We start from the raw sequence: 16,586 nt of genomic DNA, 5'->3' as shown, positions 1-16,586 counted from the left end.
AAAAGAGTCCGTACGAAAGGTTTTAATCTCGCGTGTCTCGAGCGTGAACGGATACATTGTGTGGGAATACGCGCGGGGGGAGTTGTAAACATAACCTAAATTCTTTCGAAACGAATAAACGCCCCGTGACAGAGAGAGAGAGAGAGAGCCGCCGTGTTAAAACGAATGCGACGACGGTTGATAGAGGGCGAAGCAATAACCTAGCCTAATAATACGTGAGACAGAGACAACGGAGAATAAAAAAGTGGCGGGAAAGAGTGAGCGTGAGACAGAGAGAAAGGGAAGAAAGAAGTTTGAAGCACTCCCCTGTAAAGGTCACTCGAAAGAGCAAACGCGAGACACTGAAGTTACGAAGCGAGAGGAGACACTGAACGAGATAATAAAAACAGAGAGCGAGAGGAAAATGGGCAAGAGACAAATTGATTGATAGATAAGGAGAGGGCAGGAGACGGAGACGCCTCGGAGACTCGATAGGGCGAGGCTGCCGCCTGCTGCTATTGCTGCTTCCACGGAATATGCGCGTTCTATTTATAGAGCCTGAAAGAGTGCCTCTGGGAGAGGGACGGAGAGAAAAACCACGAGCTATCCTCGCACTCACCTCCCACGAAAACCTGCACCGGCCCTATTTATAGAACGACCCCGCTATCTTTTTTCGCCGTTCATTATTCCACCTTCGTACACCGGCAATGTATCGGGGCGCTTGCATCGATAGAAAGGTGGACTAGAAAAGGATTTCGATTTATTTTATCTTCATTAATGGTAAAACTCGTTTCTCGTACTTTTTGTTATACACGAAAATTTCGAGTTGGGTCGAATCTTACGAGTGTTTTATTTTTAACAATCGCGAGGTCCTGAGAAAATTCGTTTTTGCCGAATTCACCGGAACTCTTTGAGCCTCGAATGTGCTCGATTTGAGCGCATTCACGGTGGTTCGCCCTTGCGAATCCGCACTTCAAATGAGCTTTAAAAATGCTGCTGCAGACACAATGTCAAAAAGGTGATTCAACGGGACGAGCGTGTGCGGATCGTCCCGACACTCCCGCGACAGCGCCAATCTCAACACCCGCAAATTGTAAATGCGCACGAGTCCCGATCCCGCGCTCTCGACGCCGACGTTCCTCGTCATCCTCTTCTCTTTATTTTCCTGACTCGGAGAACGGCGCCGCCGCTTGTGGCGCCATCCGACTTTTGCTCTCGCCCATTTTTCTCCCTTTTCTCTCGTCTCACTCGAGCTCGGTTCCTCGCCGTCGCCGCGTGCGACGCTCCAGAACGAGACACGCTTTGTCAACGAGCCCTCGGAGAGTTTCTCGGCGGACTGCGGAAACTTGCCTCACTCACGACCGCCAAAGGAAGAGAGAAAAATTCATACGAATATAGGAAGACACGCGTGCATGCGAGACTCCTTAAAAATACGTCCTATTTCGAGTGCTTTCAATAAATTGCAGCGCGATCTCCTCTCGGATACTCAGAATCGCACTGAAATTCGACCAGAGATAGAGACTCGACGAGGATTCAACGTACGAGTTTGTGTCGCAACGATTCTCGCTGTGCTGCACCATTACCAGCGATCTTAACTATTCTCAACAATTAATTATTCCACTTTTTACCCCATGCCTCGTGTTCTGCAAATATAAACAAATTGCAGCATTGAAAAATGCGGCTGTCAACATTTTCAGAACGTTGGTAGAATTTGTGAACAAATGACTTTGTTGAAAAGGGCAACAACAGTGTCGGTATTTGGTCCGACGACACTGTCGCGGCAGTTGCTACTTCCGGCTCGGCAGCAGAGCAGCTTACTTACTATTTGAGCTGCAGCGGCCACAGCTCCGGCAATCGGTGCAGCAGCAACGCCACAGCCCCTGCAATCGATCGATACTTTTGAAACAGCAGCGAAAGCGCGGCAGCTTCCATGTTTGGATCAGCAGCAACAGTGGCCGCTGATGCGAAAAAAAAAGTTATAAAAATAATCGGCCACTTTTGTATTTAAGAGTAAAAAAAAAAAATGGAAAAACAAACTGATGTTAGTCGTGGAACTTGGTTGATTTATCATTCAAAGAGGAAACTCAATAAAAACGTTGTTTATTCATTTCTCTACCAACACGGGAGCCCGAAACGCTTCGTCTCGTTGGCGAATTATTTCATTCTTTTAAATGCTAATTTTACACCATAACCCCCAAGTTTATCTCTCGACGCTGATCCCCCCCCCCCCCCGCGCTCTCAAAAATTTGACTCATTGTATTAAGGAAGTTGAGGCTGTACGGTCATTTTTTTAACCCAAAAGTTACGACCTGTACGTTTCAAAAGTTAGGCCAGTTTACAGTTTGGCAATGTTGCATACACTTTAAATAAAAGTTGGGAAAAAAAAGACGAAAAACTGGCGAAAGCTCAGTCGAAAAGACGAACGGTGACGATCCTAGCCTCAATAAACTGCACGGGAAACAGATTATTATTAATATTATCTCAGCAAGTCTCCTAATAAATCTGAAAAAAATATGACGCTGAAGTTTCCAACGTTGGAGTCCAACGAAATGATCGAAAAAAAACTCTTAAATAATTCCAGTAATTCTCCTATTTTGTTCCCTGCCAAATTTGCGATTCGTAGTGTTTTTCAAGCTGCACCAACGATTCGTGAAATAAAAAATTGGTGAATTAAAAACGTTTTTTTCGTTCATTTCGTTGGACTCCAACGTTGGAAACTTCAGAATCGTAAAAAAATTGACATTATTCAGCAAGCCTTGCTCGTGTTGCCCAAAAAATTTCATATTTTTAGCATCATTATTTAACGGAGATATCACTCAATGTGTCTCGACTTCCATAAAATTACATGTTATTTGGCCCAAATTGTTATTTTTTTTTTTCTCAGCAACAACGCCTCCTAAACTGTCTGAAAATTTAACTGATTTTTTTTTTTACACTTCACTTTATAAGATGCAATCGGTTTAAAAGGGATGACATCATTTTCATTCTAATGCCTCAACTTCCTTAACACAGTTGAGGGTTTCTACGGCGTAGAACGTTCAGCAATAAAGCAAATATGATATAAATATGAGCATTGCGAAACTGGAGGCTCAACAGAAGGGTGGGCAGGGGAAATTCGACATTTTTGAATAACGAAAACATTTAACGAAAAAAAAGGGATTTTGAAGGTTTATTTAAAAAATCATTTTATCTTTTCGTATTTTTGGTGTAACCTTAAAATCGTTATTAACCCTAGAACGCATGACTGGGGTGGTGAGCACACCCCACGCGAACTTCAAACTACGCTCCCGTCCTAACAAGCGACATTATCGACTGATTATCGACGGATTTTTAAATATATAAATTCAATTGAAATTAGTTTTATCGTACATCATTCTTTTCGTTATAAAAAAACGAAGAAAATGGTGTAGGATAAAGTCAGTTTAGCATCGTAGGACCGGATTTATAAGCAGAAAAAGAGTGGGGTGCGTTCAAACCCCGGTCATGAGGTTGAGGGTATGAAAAAAGGCACATGAGGTGTAGGGTTAAAATTTGACAATCGCTTTTGAATAAAATGAAATCGCTTTCCGATCCTCGAGTTCTTTTGGCCACTTAAACTTTATGAATGGTTGATACACACATGAATTAATGAGCTTTTCGAGATGAAGATTTAAACGGATGCGAAAAAAGCGACCCTCGCTGACCCACATTCCAAATCGGTCGCACACGAGAAATAATCGAATGTCATATGTCCATCCGATATAAACGGCTATTTTTAATACGGCTTCGAACTTTCTTCTGTTATAATCCTGGCGGTTTTAACAACTCCATCGACGAATCATCGGTACCCCCGCCGTTTTATCACTTTTTGCTTATCACATTTCGTGCATCGCCCGCAGTCAACGTGCACGTCACGAGGAAACGTCCACGGGTATCGTCACACGACAATTTTTCGTGCTGCTGCTTCCTTCATTATTCTTCAAATTTACTTAAAACGTGACGTGTGCTGTCAAAAAGTTATTTGAACGGAGATTATAAATGTATTTTGAGAATGGCTCGACGCTCGCAGCTTCTCTGACACAACGGGAAAAACTTTTCCTCGATGCGATCGAAAGAATCAGAGCAGAAGTTGAAAAATATTCGTTTGTAAAAAAATCGACAGCTTCTGACGCGCTAAAGGCCGATGAACAACCGACATTTTCTGGCTTCCTGTCAACGGCAACGAATTTTGAGGTTAGAACGAACTCTAATACGAAGTCGATCAATTTTCGCATTGAATTATACTGCACTTTGAATAACAATCTCGGACTTGGCTAGCAATATTGCTTCAATGTTAAACTTTTGACACTTGCGCACACAAAAGTGTCGATTTTTCGTTATTAGCGACGGAATCTTGTAGATGATGCTACGACGAGAAACGTTTACCGCGTCGAAAGACTCTGGAAGCTCCGACTAGCGGCCGCTTCCGCGAACTAATCGATTCACTCGTCCATTGGCTCCCGCCAAGATTGCTTAGAATTTCCATCTCAGACCGGAGGGATCACTCGCTCCCGATTTGGGGGAGCTTCTATTCCAATTTTCAGTTTCATTTCGTTGCTGCGAAACAACGAACGAATATTCGTAGAAATTTGAAATAGGAATACCAACATCACGTGAATTACAACTGTTTTTCTTCTTGATTATTCGAGTGCAGTTTGGAGGGTTAAAAAAAATAATTCACATAACCAAAAACTGACATTTCTTTCGAATTTCCATTTCGTTTAATCGTCATCCTCCATCGGTATCGAATGATCCAACGTTTTCTTCGTGATTTAAAATATTCGTCGCTTTTGACATTATCGTAGCGTGAGGTCGATGAAATAAAGTGGAACACGGTTGAATTAATTACGAAAATTTCTTGAGCAACATTTTCGAGACCCTTTTTTTCTCTGTACAAACAAAAGTGAGATCGGCACAATATTTACAGTCATATTTATCATGTAACCTCAGATACGAAATACTCGCGTATCTATGCGCGCCGAAGAGAGAGAAAGAGGCAAAACGGCGAATATTAATGCGCGTTTTAACACGCGTGGTAGTTTATTTTTGTAGGTATTTTTAGACCTCGGTATTTTCGAACCCCGCGCAGCTATTTTTATCTTCTATTCTCGTTTTTTATGTTGCCCCCCCTTCTTTCACGTATTCCCCTTCGATCGGCGCTCATAACCTTCAATATTTTATTACAACACCAGCGCAGCGGCAAGTGCAATATATTACGGAACTATTTTTCCACCCGAGATTTCAGCACTTCCCAACTCTGTTCCATCGACTTTCTTCAGCATCAACCTAGAGCCAATTTTTTCAGCTTTTCAAATACTTTTACCCCCCCCCCTCTGTGTTGTCCCGTCCAAATATTCGAGCGCAAAATGCGCGAGTGAACGAAAACACATATTTATTTATTTTCATCCAAAGAAAGAGTGTTCCCCTCACGAAAAATCCGCTCGAAGAGTTTCGCGAGTCGGAGCCCGAGCCACCGGCGCGAGCGTCTTTGTTTATTTTTTCCAAACCACTGATTTCACCGGCACCGATGTGTTTTTGTTCCAGGTAAGACATTTTTCCCACCAATCGTCCAGTTATCGTATAACGTTGGCTATTAGTTCGTGCACGATCCTGCTGAACCTCGCGTGGTTGCGCGAAGCGATAAAGAATACGTAGAAGCAACCGAAGCTCGCCGGTGAGCGGGCCGAGGGCCGAGGGGAGGGGAACGCCGGCAGAGAATGGATGTCCTGCGAGCTTTATATACGAAACGTATGTAAAGAATGGAAGGAGAGGACTTTTCATCGAGTATAGGTAAGTATAAAAATAGAACGAGTACATCATATCGAGCGGCCGTTTATAAATAGACTCGTGACGACAACGACGAGGCTACCTTTCCCTTACCCCTTCTCCGATGTAGATGTATATATGCGTATAAATAAATCGAGTGTGCATAACAACGTTGTGGCCGAAGAAGAGCCGAGTGCGAGATGGCGCGTCGAACGCGATCGCGGAGCAACTGAAGGAGGATTGGACGCGATGTGTTTGGTGACAAACAAAGAAAAAAGGCATCGATCGGGGAGCCCCAACTTTTCACATATTAATGCCGCGTTATTCTGCTCGGCCGAAAATATTGTCTTGAGGAAAAAAGTGTACGACTGCGCTTCGCGTTCGATAATGTCTGGACGAAAAAGAAAACTAAAAAACACCGGCTGGGTACATCGAATCGAGGAAATTTTTAATGAATTTTTATTTTCTACGTTTTTAAGTACGTCGGCTCGTGTTAAAATTGATCGATCGAGTGAAAGAGCTTGGGAAAATAACGTTTGAAAAATATAGTGACAGTATACGAGGATAAGAGAAAACAGACGAAAATCAATAAACCACGATGAAAAATCTCGCGGCCGGCACGGCATCGCGACTTTTTTTATATCTCAGACTCGAGAGCGTTGTTTTTCCTCTTTTTTGCTGCGATAATTATTAAAACCGACGGGCATTTGACGTTTGGCGAGGGAGCGAGAGCGCGTTACGTGGATATGCGCTCTCGCTCTCTTGCGAAGCCATTAAATCAAAAACGGATCGATGGACGACGAGGGAAACGGTTAAGCTAATGTCCCGGCGTAATATGTTTATATACGTTTATGTGGGGACGGGAATATATACGCTACTGCGTTAAAAGGGTGGTGGGCGGTAGACAAGGAATGAGATATAACGAAGGCGCGAGATACGCCGACGGGGAGAGCGACAAAGCAGAAGCAGCGACGCGCCCGCCGGGAGAGAGGGAACACGGCAACCTTGTGGCTATTCTTACCATTTGAGACGTATTCTGATCGATGAGAACGACTCGCGCTTCCTATATATCGTTGCACCGCAAAAAAGCTCGTTTATCTCTTCCGAATAATGCCTCGTTGCAAATACACAACAAACGCGACGCTCGCTCGTACTTATTTACTTCGCATTGACAGCTGCGGGAAAAACTAACCTCGAATCTACCGCGGGCAATCCCTCGGCGCTTTTGTTTTTATACGATTTTTTAAATAATTCAAAATAGTCGAGATTTTTCGTTAAATATTTCAATACGAGATAAGAATTCGGCCGGCTTCGTTGACACGCTCGCTCTCAAATGAAGCAGCGTTTAAGGAGGGTGGCTACGTTCGTCAAATTGATAAGAGATTGATCAAATTCGGTGATAATGTTCTTCAACATCAAGTGCGAAGACACAATTTTTTTCAAAATTTTCTTCTGCTTAGTTATCGAGTAATTACGGATTAAAGCAGATTTCTTATGCCCGGAATGTATACCTATATATATGGAAACGCTATGCTTATACACTTGAACTTTAGTGATCAATTACTCGATAACTGTACAGAAGAAAAATCTTAAAAAATTTGTATTGTCAAACTTGGCCCTAAAGAATATGTTCACCAAATTTTATTAAATTCTTATCAACATTGAAATTTTTAATGTATTTAACATGGTTTAGCATGGCAACATTGTATCGTCGGTAGCCACCCTCCTTAACACACGCTTCAAATGAATAACCTAAAAAGCAGCATCTTTTCGGTGAAAACTCTACTTGGACGCGCGGTGTGCGCGCGAGCTCAAGTATCCTTCGGCTGCTTTTTCTCGTTGCATTAAAACGTCCGCGCGGACGGAGGATAAACAAACCGCCCCCCGCCCCCCCCCCCCCCCCCCCTAGCATCGTAGCTCGTGATAAGCGATAAGAGAACTTCCGGATGCGGCGTTGACTGATGACCGTCGGCGCATCGACCCACACGAAAATTCCAACGGAATCTCGAGCCTTTTTTCCCCCTCCCCGCAGCACACTCGACGAGCGCTGCTCCGTTGTTGCTTCTATCGGAACTCCCACTTTTGCGATTTATCGCGTGTTTTTTTTATGAAATATGGCGGCTGTGAATCTTTCAAAGTCGTTGCCGCAACAGCGAGTTAAAAACGTAGCCAGCGAATTTCGATATTTCACACGTGGAAGCTGTCAACAACAACGAAAGTGCGAGTAACGATTTTCGACCCGATAAATAATGTGCCCTCCTCCGGAGGATCTTTTTTCCCCACTTTCAAACCGGCTCAATCGCGGAAAAAATTACTTTTTCCACTGTCAATAAACCTACGGTTGAATAATTGTTTGAAAAATTTTGATAAAATTGTCATTTTACGAGGCAACGCGCGCGCGCACCGAGTTTAATGATTAAACGGGCGCTTGACAAATGGATTCGAGTGATAAATAAAAGACGCTCGTTTCCATTTTTGTCACTCTTCTCTCTCCCCCCGCCGCCGCTCGCCCCCCGACTCTCGTGGACACGTGATAGCATCACGTATTCGTCGTTCCACCTCAGCGATCAATATACACTCAAAATTTAATGAATGGTCGCCATTCCTCGTTCCTCGAACACACTTCGACGTTTATCTCCATTTTTATCCACATCTCGTTTCTTTTTCCTCTCCATCTCGCTTCACCGCGACTTCGTGCGAAAAAAAAGAAGAAGAAGAAGAAGAAGAAAAAAAATACTTTGTATCTCCATCTCTCCGTTCAGCTCATTCGCGCTCGCTCGCGGAAATTCAATCTCCCGGAAACGTCAGAACTGCGTAGTTGGCCTGCGATGTTCCGATGTCAATAACCTTTTTCCTCGTGCAAATTAACACGAGGAAATTTAAATTAATAGTCAATCCCAGCCCCCTCGGCTGCGCCACTTTAAATATACCTTTTTCATTTCGTGTCGGGCTTTTTAAAAGGTCATTTGTCTTGTATTTTTCATCGAGCCGATCGGGGAATGGTCGACGGAACGCGCCGAATAATCATCATGATAATGAACCTTCGCTTTTGACCCGTTGAAATTACAACGGAAATAAACTTTATCGTTATTCCAATAACGAATCTCATTTTTACCAATCCCGCATTTCTATACTCATTATTTTTTTTTTCATCGTTTCATACATTATTCCAATCGAACGACTTTCGTGGTAAATTGGTCATATTGATTCGGGCCAAAATCTACCCAGGAACCCCGCGCCCGCTTTGCTCACGTTGCTCCTTCGAAATTTTTCCCCAATATTAGCCACTCCATTTTTATGCACATTTTGTTTTTTCGTCTCTTTTTTTTTCTTTTTTTTTTTCTTCCGCCCGTTTTCTCTCAACCGAGAACTTCCAACGGTGTTTTCATCTTTTTGCTTTTTTCTTTTGTTTTTCATCTCGGTCTGGTGGAAAAAATTTTGCACTTTCAGACTGTAACGACAACGTGCCTCCAGTTTTTTTTTCCCCCACCCCCCCTCTCGCGCTCAGAGTCTGATGGGAAAATTGAGAAAATGCAGTTTTTTCTGAAACGCGGCTTTTAAGCTCACGATGGAAGTGCTGCTCGAATTCCAACCCCGCGCCGAGCTCTCATGCTCGATGGCGGTGATCTTTAAGAGTTTTTTCTAAAAGAATCTCCAACATTCTTTTCAGATGGTTTTTTTTTATTATAATTTAGTTTTTTCGTTAATGAATAAAGGCGATTTGCAAAGTGGGGAAAAAGAAGGAAAAATTACGGAAATTGGAGTCTTCGGTGTTGATTTTTTTGTGTCACATCGAGGTGCAAATATTAGTATTGAAAATTTGTTTACTTGAAATTTGAAATTTTTGTATATTTTAAACGAAATATTGAATTTCTGAAATTTTTAATTCTTTTTTATTATTTTGTGCAGTCCTCTTGTGACGAGAAGTGGGTTTTTGAAGTTTGCTGTAAAGTGCGAATTTTCGAATGTAAAAATGATAAAATTAATGGAGTTTTTGAGCCCGTTTTGCGGAATCGTGAATCTCTACGAATCGTGAGAGTTGATGAGAACGAAAAGTAATAGAAATTTCGTATAAATTGTGCTAAGACTCGAAAGCCCGATGACGCACATTTGGACGAGGAACGAATGTTGCTAACTGGGAAGTGTGAAATGTGTCGAAGGACGGGAAATAAGCGTGGTGTGGGAATTGAAAAAACAGCGAAACTCTCGGAAAGTGAGGGTTGCTCGGAGCCTCGCTCGCGCGTTATCGAAGAATTGGAAATATCGAGAAACTCGAAGCTTCGTCGTAACTCGCCGGACAGTAAACGGGTCCCGGGGAGTTTCTATGAATGCAAAAAAAAAAAAAAACCGAAAAAAAAAAATACACCGAAAAACCTGAAATTAGCCGGTCGACAAAACTGGTCGAGCAAAATTGCGGCAGGCTGAAAGAATTTTTTGAAAGCATTAAATATAATATGAAGAAAAGTTTGGTGCGCGCCGAGGTATTCCGGCGCACAAATGAGCCATTAATAAATTTCTTAACCATTCGCCATTCTCTTGGAAACTTCCATTAGTACAAACGTACACAAGCGTGGCTCGTGATACAAGCTTTACGTGAAAATGATCGTGTCTCGTGGCGAGTATCCTGCCGAGTGAGAGGCCCGAAAAAGAGAGCGACGCGGACAGCCCGAGCGGCGAGCCCCAGCAGCGAGAGAGACGCACACGAGGCTCTAAGGGAGAGGGAGAAAGATCGAGCCGCGGACGTAACAATGCGTGTGTTTAAAAATAGAATTGTCGGGGCCGGGGCGGCGGCGGTGGTGGTTTAGTAGCTCCGGTTCGCCGTTACGTGGCGCTCCTAGCGGAGTTTCGCTCCCGCGGGGCGAACCGAAGGTTCGCGAGAGAGAGAGAGCGGCAACGGCCGCTCGCGAGGGAGCGAGAGAACGAGAGAGAGAAAAGGAGTTAAGACGCCGTAGCGCGAACCGCGAGCCTGCTTGCCAGTTCACGTTGATCACGCGTACAGGTTGTTTCGGTGACGCGCGCCCGCGAGCTTTTCACATCGAGCCAAATTATTTCAACACAATTTAAACAAAGTATGATTAATTGCGAGATTATTCAGAATACGGGTCAATCGAACTGCCTGCGGAAGCGTTAGTTTTGCTTCGCTCTAACGATCCCTTGAATCCTCGGGATTTTTTGTTTACGCTCGCTCACCGTACGTACGTCGATCCCGATTGTTTCCAACGACACCGGACGACACTTGAGCAGAGAACGGATTCTGTTGAGGAAAATCACAAACGAGAGGGGCTCTCATTGACCGAAGCTCGTGTACGGCGGTTCTATTTGCTCATAATCTCGACATTCGTTCGATGAATTATCATTATTATTATTATTATTAGTGTGTTGTGGAGTGCGTACGTGTTGACTCGATCGATATACAGATAGAAAGAGATAAAAGTGCTGGCTGCGGTGTGTTTTTCATTATTTTAGTTTTTCATCTATCCGTCATTTGTTTATTGTTACAAGTGGTTGTTGTGTGGATTTAAAAAAGTTGAAATATTTAGTGGCATAAGAGATCGAGAGGTCGTTTTTTCGTTCCTTGTGTTTTTTTTTTTTTTTTTATTTTTCGGATCTTGGAGAACTTGGCCCGCAGTGTAAATATACACACGCGCTTGCTCCTGCTGCTCCTCTGCTCGCTTCGTGCGTGCTCCGTATTCTCTTTTTTCACTCTCTCTCTCTCTCTCTCTCTCTCTCTCACGCTCGCCCGTTTCAAATGGCGAAATATAACACGCTTTGTTCGATGGGAGGATCGTGAATTGCGCAGAATCATAGCCGCTCATCATAACGCGAGGTAATGCACAAATGAATATACAAAAAGTATAAATATTCAAACTGTACAATCATCGATGTATTTCATGGGCAAAGATTCAGTGAGAGGCAGTAGTTTTTTTGTTTTGTTGGCTTCTTTATTACCGGTTTGCGGCCTGGTTAAGACGCGGTGGGGGAAATTCTGCGGCGATGAAAGCGCGGAAAATGTTTACACGCGTTTGTATATAAAATGAGTGTACGCAACGAGCAAATGAAAAAATCTTCACCAGCTTGATATTTTTTCTACCTGTTGGTTACGGTTTTACAAATGTCATTGTAAAAACTCAATTTTTTTCGTTGCTCGCTCATGACACGAGGAAAACAATTTTATTGGATCACGAACCCATGGAACTCTCCTTCAGACCCTTAAAAATTTTGAACTGTCAAAATAGTTCAATTTTTTTCGTCTTCCAAACTGTTAATCTTTGGCAATGTTCAGAAATCATTCGATCCTCGATTTTTTTACGATCATCGTTTTGATCGATTTTAGAGTCAGTCTGTCAACTGTCATGAAATTTTTCGTGTTGTTTCAATCTCCGTGGTATTTTGTAGTATGACAGTTCACTGATAAAAGCGACACTGACGTTGGAGTCCAACGAAAATTCGTGAAATAAAAAATTGCTCAATTACAAATGCTAGCTTCGTTAATTTCGTTGGACTCCAACGTTGAAAACTTTTATCGAGCGAATATCTGCAGTCTTTGTTGAATAGTCAAAGCCTGCGATAATTTTTGTTTCACCCGTGAACTTTTCACACTCCATTTTATTCGTTTCCCCTCTGTTTTGCATTAACGCGTTTCCTAACCTGTCAATTTGACAATCAACTTTAAATCTTCAGTACGTAACCTCGATTCATTGAATTGCTCGCGCAAATTTCGCAAGTGTTGGCGATCTTTTTTTCTGACGATGCGGAGCCCGATGGTTGGACATCGCACTCGCGTAACCTTCTCTCCCACTTCTGCCGGATTTCCCAGACTGCGGGTTCCACAGCAGTCGGTTCCTCTCGATCAGCAACCGTGCATTTCCGAGCTAAATATTTTCCCTTCGATAAAGCGCTCTCGAGGTGTTGGAAAGTCCAGATTTTCTCGAAACCCGGCTCGCTTCCAAGCGTCAATTTTATCTCCATAAGCATCGCGATCGCCTCGATGCCGATAAGCTCGAAGCGGCTCGAAACCTCTTATCGAAAGCGGGAAAATACTTGAGCGTGATCTATTATGCGAGAGATGGCGTCCCGTGTTATTGCGCCCCCGGAACGAAAGATCTTGGTAAAATCGAATCAACGAATAGAGATACCAACGAAAAAGTGTCCAAACGACAAACGGGCCGAAAGGCCAGGGGGGGAGAGCTTCTCGCAGCAATCGCAGATAAGGTTGAGAGAGAAACGACCCACGAAGAACGACAATCCCGACGAGGTCGACGCGCTCCCAACGCTCCTCGTGCGCGACCTCGCAGAGGGCGCTCTTCCCCTTCCCCCCCACCCTCTCTCTCTCTCTCTCTCTCTCTCTCTCTTTCTCTCTCTATATCCGCACGTCCTATGTGCTTGCTATGAGCTATAAGTCGTCATCGTTGACGCCCGGTCGTTAATACAAACCGAGGGAAATGGCTACGTCGAGAACACCTGTTGTCATGGTGCTCCCTCCATCCTGCCGTCCCTCTCGAGCGACTGTCCGCCCTTTATCGATACACCGATCGCCATTTTCATCCTCCCGACAAACATGTGTGTTATACTTGCCTCGAGCTCTCCCCTCCTCCCTCGTTTCAGCGGCGTGTAATCGACCGTGTAATTTATTTATACTCGAAATTCCTTCGTATCAGCAGGGAATTTCAAAAGTATGCTCTGTCTCGTTCATGTTGCTTTAACTGTAAAGGTACTTTTAAGGAGTTTCGGTACAGGCGATACAATGTTGCCATGTGCTAAACCACGCTAAAAACATAAAAAATTTCAAAAAGTTGAGAATTTTATAAAATTTGGTCAACATATGCTTTAGTGCCAAATTTGACAATACAAATTTTTAAAGATTTTTCTTCTGCACAGTTATCGAGTAATTGATCACTGAAGTTGACGTGTGTAAGCATAGCGTTTCCATATATATAGGTATACATTCCGGGAATAAGAAATCTGCTTTAATGCGTAATTACTCGATAACTGGGCAGAAGAGAATTTTGAAAAAATTTATGACACTGAAGTTTGCAACGTTGGAGTCCAACGAAATGAGCTGAAAAGGCTCTCCAACAATTCCAGTAATTCTTCGATTTTGTTACTTGCCTAATTTGCAATTCGTTGCTTTTCACTCTCCATGAATGATTCGTGAAATGAAAAATTGGTCAATTACAAATAGTATTATTTTCGTGAATTTCGTTGGTCTCCAACGTTGCAAACTTCAGCATCGTAAAAATTTGTGTTTTCGCACCTGATGTTGAAGAACATTATCACCAAATTTGATCAATTTATTAATATTTAGACTTCTGTACCGAAACTCCTTAAGGGGAATAAAAAAGGCTTCTTTCTCGAATCGATACAAGGGAAAATCACATTTATCAAATTTTGTGGTTATTAGCGTTGTTTTTTTTTCTCTCTCTCTCTCTCATTTGTTCAATTATTTTTAATCCTGCGGATCGTTCGTTATTTTATGTGGGACGAGGGAATGAAGTAACGTGTCTCGAGGCTTTGAGGTATGAATGAATTTCGGGAAGTGCGCGAAACGACGATTATTTATAGAGAACCTTATTCGATCCTCGGCCCAAAAACTGTAAATCGATCGGTCGAATCTCCTCGAAACTACGCTCGAATGAACGACGCAACGACGCGTTACTCTGTAGAACATTCATTTTCACCTCCTGGACAACTCGGCTTGGGATCTGTTTATGAAAAAATTACTTTCGGACGTAAAAATACCACTCGGAAAAACTGCAAACGAAACATCAATAATTTGGTGCATCGTTGACTCGGTTCGTTAAATGAAAATTCGTAAAAAGTCTCACGGTTTGAATTTTCAGGATTTATTAATCCGTCGCGACACTAAATTCTGAAATTTGGATTGAAAATTAACGAAAAAAAATTCACGAGATCGATCGAATCGAGTGATTTACTCTTATTTTTCCTTTATTTCGATCAAACAGTCGTGGAATTTTGGAAAAATAACGAACGTCAAACATTATTCGATTTACACGTAAATAAGGGGGAAGGAAAATAGAACGATGCGCCAAAGTCTTTGGCATCGAATCACGTATGCCGATGGCTATGATAATATCCCCTATTTTCTCCACTCACTCGATTCCTCTTTCATTCGATCGCCGTCTAAAGACCACGTCACGAGGTCATCTATAGGACTGATCGCGAAAACGTAAGCCTACTTCATATTTTTCTCTTCCTCTTCCTTTCTCTCTCTCTCTCTCTCTCGTTCTCTTTCCCTCGTATCTGTGCTTATAGTGCCTCGATCTTAAATTCGCATGTCGCTTATTCCGCCTATTATAAATGTACACGTAGAGTGCACCGTACTCGAGTAAAGATACGATCCTCGTGCATTGTCGAGAGCAAAACAAAGTATCGCGAGTATTATTGTTCGTTATTTTCGAGAGATTGTGACAGGTCGATGGAGGTAAATGGGAATTTTATTCAAAGGAATTCAGCGCATTCGAACGATACGAAAAACTCGTTTATTTCGAAGCCAGCGAAGCTTGGAAACTTTTTCCTCGTATTTAGTAAAAAGCTTGGTTTGCACGACCTTTGTGGCGCACAAAATTTACGATTTTCCTCGTTTTTGTTCCCATTCAAATGGTTGCATTTTATGTTTTTCACACCTCCAGGGATTAATGTGAAAATTGAAAAATCCCAGAATACACACTTTTTACAGTGAACAGGAAACTATCGAAAGAACGTGCTCGCGTGCGGCTTGGCAAAATCCATTCGATACTTGTGCGAGGTTCCAAAAACATAAATACATCACGAAAGAAGGAGGTTAAACTTTAGAGGTCAAACGCTTCGAACACACCGAGGGGCGAGCACGTCAGTCGTATCGGCTCTTTGTTTTCACTTTGCTCATTGTCAGTGTCAGATACACTTGCCTAAGCTTTCGAACGAAAGGCGACGTATCATCGCGCAGCCGAATCCACTTTCGACCTTCCTTTCATTCTCTCTCTTCTCTCTTTTTGTATCAACGGGGAATTTCTCAAAGTTTGAAAAATCCACGAAGCTTCATCTCGATCGACGTGTTCTTCGAAATGTTGACCTCAGGCATAAGAGTTATGAGAAGTGACAAAATTTTCGTCGCCTGCTTCCTGAAACGTGATTTTCCTTGTTTCGTTTGCTCGAGAAAGAGGCCACTTTGCTAAGTTTCTTCCCCGACAGTCGCCGCTTCATTTCCTTCGACTCTTTCCTTCGTTTCGAGCGAATCCGAACCGGTGCTCTACGAACGACGAGAGAGAATAAAAAATAGCGCGGTCCGAAAGCTTGACGTTTGTGGCTAAATAACTCGCAAATTTTTCCCCCATTTTTCATCGCGTTCCCATTCCTTTCAATGAAGTACAGTCGAAGGAACTTTTCCCCAAGATTTATCGAGTCGCTTCGCCCCCCCCCCCCCCCCCTTTTTACGATTGTTTTCATTCGTGAAAGCGGTGAAGGAAAAAGGCCTGACTAACCCAACCAGTCCACAGTCAAGTTCACGCGAACCAGCACCAGCAGCAGCAAAAGTGTTGAAATTCACGTCCCCGCTCCAGCTCCGTTGCTCGTTCGTTTTTTCCATTGTTTTTGTTGCTTTCGAATGCGCTCGGGCAAGAGGTCACTTACGTCACAATCTCAGCGCGTCTCTCTATCTATTTCGTAACGAGGAGGAGGAGGAGGAGGAGGAGGGAGCCGAGCACGAGGAAGCGATTGCGCGACTAGAGGACTGTGCGCGAAAATCCGAAAATAGAAGTCGCCGCGCGAGCTCTCGGTTGGGTGATCGATGGAGTCAAGGCGTTCCGGATATGCCTCACCGCGCG

General features: G+C 43.2%; 1 protein-coding gene across 9 annotated transcripts in view; it reads left to right on the top strand.

Moving 5' to 3' along the window:
* The window catches only part of HDAC4 (histone deacetylase 4), a 91,431-nt gene that overhangs the window by 23,572 nt on the left and 51,273 nt on the right, over window positions 1-16,586 (top strand). For 2 of the 9 annotated variants that reach the window (XM_043414894.1, XM_043414887.1), the window contains exon 1: window positions 10,717-11,590. The exons of 2 other annotated variants lie outside the window; for them this stretch is intronic. The gene's annotated coding sequence lies outside the window, so the exon portion shown is untranslated. Of the gene's footprint in view, window positions 1-5,666; window positions 5,788-10,716; window positions 11,591-16,586 lie in introns of those variants that run through there. 5 more of the 9 variants (XM_043414896.1, XM_043414893.1, XM_043414890.1 and 2 more) reach the window with 4 other exon arrangements.

The sequence above is a fragment of the Venturia canescens genome, chromosome 3 (assembly GCF_019457755.1).
Source record: "Venturia canescens isolate UGA chromosome 3, ASM1945775v1, whole genome shotgun sequence".
Taxonomy (NCBI): domain Eukaryota; kingdom Metazoa; phylum Arthropoda; class Insecta; order Hymenoptera; family Ichneumonidae; genus Venturia; species Venturia canescens.
The sequence above is the reverse complement of the archived record's forward strand: the minus strand, read 5'-3'. Positions and strand labels throughout refer to the sequence as shown.